This window comes from Plutella xylostella, chromosome 31 (genome assembly GCF_932276165.1).
Source record: "Plutella xylostella chromosome 31, ilPluXylo3.1, whole genome shotgun sequence".
Lineage (NCBI taxonomy): Eukaryota > Metazoa > Arthropoda > Insecta > Lepidoptera > Plutellidae > Plutella > Plutella xylostella.
The window spans coordinates 6,514,353-6,517,964 of NC_064011.1; the positions used below are offsets into that span (position 1 = coordinate 6,514,353).

The following is a 3,612-nucleotide window of genomic DNA, read 5'->3' on the forward strand; positions in this document are numbered from 1 at the left end:
CATTAGACGGGAGCGTTCTATTTTGCAGTTTATATTCAAAGTGCCTCTTACGAGTCGGTGATCGCTGCCGGTCTTAACCCTACTGATCACTGAGACATCATTGAATATGTGCTTCTTATCCGTCAATATGAAGTCGATCTCGTTTTTAGTCTTCCCATCGGGGCTAATCCACGTCCACTTCCTTTGTGGCTTCTTCTTGTAGAAGGAGTTCATCATATAGAGGCCTTCCTTCTCCAAGAAGTCAGCCAGCATTTGCCCACGATGGTTCCGGACTCCAAATCCATGTGACCCCACTTTCGTCTCGCCGCCTTCTTGTTTTCCGAGTTTCGCGTTAAAGTCTCCCATCACCACCGTGAAATGAGTAGTGAGCTTACGCAGGGCAGACGATACGTCTTCATACGCAAGTTCGACCTCATCATCGGTGTGCTTAGATGTGGGTGCGTAAACCTGTATGACCTTCATTGAGTATCGTTTAGATATTCTCAGGATGAGGTACGCAACCCGTGCCGACACACTTCCGATTTCAACGATGTTGTTGACGAGGGACTTGTTGACGATGAACCCGACACCCCCTTGGGACAGTTGGTCGCCCTCCCGGTGGTACAGCAAGACCTGTACAAATACAGGTCTATGAGTTAGCCTGTTGTGGTTGTATGAGGAAGACCGAAAACTCAGTAAGTATAGTGGCGCTTCTGGAAAAAAACCTATGTTCTTCAGTAGATAAAAACACTCCTACTTTTAGTAAAGTTCTGGTATCAATCAAACACGAGACTGCGTCAGAGAATGCGTCAAGCTATGTCACGGTGCTGAAAGGATAGTAATAATAATTATACAAGTATTTTAAGTATGTGTTTAGTTGACACGCCTCGACCCCATTCCGAGTTCATTTACGAGTATGTGCTGAGACCTTTAGAGGGTAGCTTATACTACTGAACGCAGTATCTTGCAGCTGCCTGATCCTGATCGTGATGTCGGTGGTGGTGGTGGTGCTGCTGCTGATGTCGCTCGGTCAGGCGCTGTCGCGGCCCCCGCCGCCGCCGACCACCACCGACTTCCCAGAGGGACCCTGGAGAGATGGTGAGGATATTGATGAAGAAGTTTAAACGAGTAGTTTCAGACTGCATCGTCAGTAGCTAAACTGATCGAAGGTGAGGTAAACCCAACAAGCAAAATGGTCGAATAAGGGCCCATTTATAGCACTTAAAATCGAATAAGTATTGATTAATGGCTGAAATTTTACTAGATTGTGCCATAAAAGTGGTACAGCTATTAATAAGCATTTTTATCTAATTTGCGCTGTAACAATGTCGAATACACATCTACTCGACCTATATTCGACCTATATAGCCCGTTTATTCGACATTTCTATAAAAGCTGCTTTATTTTATTTAACGCACACATTAGTGCTGAAAGAGAGCTTTAAGAGTTATTAATTCGCTTATTGATTGTTCAGGTTGCTATTATAGAACTATTACTCATCATTGTATTATTTGGATCTAATTAGCTGAATAAAAGATTTTATTTCACTATACTGCATCATTGTAACTCTTATAGCTTCATTAATCGACATTTCGAATAAAAGCTTTCAAATAACTGTAATAGCTCACATACTATTTGAAATGCTCTTATGGCACATTAATTCGATAAATAATTCAGTAACAGCATTTTGGTTACGTTTATACAGTTTATAGTATTTTAATGTGACAAGCAAATAAATAATTCCATTGCACATTCATTTTTTTATTACGTGATAAAATGGATTACAAGTCATGGAAATTAAAAAAGAAAATTAAAACAAAGATACGGAAAAATTCAAACTAAGGTTCCAACAAAGTATTTGTCTCAAAATTCGTCAAGTGCGATGGCCGAAACGTCAAGTGGTTCCGTTGTTCCACAGAAAACAACTGAAGAAATCGTGGGCCTGGTGTCTCGGTCCATAAAACATATCCTCCCTTCTCAATTGTCTGCACAATCTTGAAAACCATTCTGGAAAAAAAGCGTGATTAGTATCTTTTCTGCTTTATTCAAGTTGTATACTTGCTTGCTTTGCAATCAATCAATCACTTTTAAATGTTTGCTATATTCTATTCTGAAAATCAATGTAATAAATTTTTCATCGTGTGAAGAAAATGAAGTTTTTTTTTATAATTATATAGTTGCTAATTTATCATTAAGTATGAAATGAAGCAAATATGAACCAATCGTTAATTAATTACATTTAATAAAATACATCAAATGACATTCACCCCAACTCGGGTTAGTCAAGCTAAGGATTTTGCATTGAGGAACCCTAAATTTATTTAATGATGGCTGCTTGTTTTGCTATAAGTGCAACATTGTAACTATTATTGCATCAAAAATCGATTAGCAGTGCTGTAATAGCGATATACGAACAAACATGGCTATTATTTTATTTTTATAATTTATTTAATTAATTTTGACCATATTTACTATTTTTTAAGAAAGATTTAACGTAGCCCTTAAACATATGTTAAAGAATTCCTATTACTTTATCGATAAAGTTAAATGCGCCTAAGATTTTTCGTATACGAATGTGTAAAATGCTACAATAGAAATTGCACTAGTAATAACTCATTTAGTTATTAATGGAGACTTACTTACCTTTATGCTTTTGTAATCAGTCATTACGATAGATCAGTCACAATAATCCACAGATTTTCTTCCATATATTTTTCTGCAACAGTGTGACTAAAATTCAGCTAAATAGTGGGGAAAAAGTAATTTTGTTGCATTTATCCCACAAAAATGAAGAGTTGTAGCAACTCGACAGCTATTATTCTACTTATTAGTCGATTAATGAGCACCACATCGCTGTTACTGCACCCTTAGTGTAGAAGCTGCAACAAAATTGCTATGACAACCCTAAATTGGGTACAGTTTACTTTTACTCGACTTTTAATCTACTATATAAGCTTCTTGGTTACAATCACTCGACTTTCATAGCACTGAATTGCTGTATAATTTGTGCCCTTTTCGCGTCGAGACAGCGCTGCCGTGACCATTATTCGACTAATTACGGGACTTTTACAGCACATATTAGCAAAACAGGAACGTGGCCGTTACCTTTATTGCACATATTTTTGCTACTTGGGCGTCCACCTATCGATATATTACGTATCGCACAAAACGGATTGTCATAAATGTATGGAGAAACGGCGTCGGTAAGGCATCTGCCACTTCATCGGAAGTGGACGCACTTCTGTACAAAGAATACTGAATACGATGCGTCCGTTGTGTGCGTCGTGTGACGCCGATAGGTGTATTCTTAAAAGCGACGTATCGATTTCGTACGCCCAGTTTTCATATTTTGCTAGTTTTGCTCACACTATACGCAATTGCTTATTTTATCCATATGCGTGTGCCTACTGGAAACGCAGCCTCTGAGCCTCTGAGTATACTCAGTTAAGGTACTATTGATACATCACAAGGGGAGGCTCTTTCCATGCACCCCAGGGGATTACTAAAACTTCCTCAACTTGTATTGACTTAATTTTTATTAACAACAAAACACTCTTAGATAAATCATTTGTTAAAGATCATGGTATCTCAGATCATAAATCTGTGAATATCAAACTAAATACGGAAAGCCCT

At 38.1% G+C, this 3,612-nt stretch overlaps 1 long non-coding RNA gene across 1 annotated transcript; it reads right to left on the minus strand.

Annotated features, from left to right (window-relative positions):
• Nucleotides 1-1,724: 1,724 nt before the first annotated feature.
• On the minus strand, nt 1,725-3,228 carry LOC125491128. The gene is made up of 2 exons (XR_007268138.1): nt 2,623-3,228; nt 1,725-1,986 (listed from the first exon to the last, which is right to left on the minus strand). It is a non-coding gene; the product is annotated as an uncharacterized LOC125491128 (long non-coding RNA).
• Between the last annotated feature and the right edge of the window lie 384 nt (nt 3,229-3,612).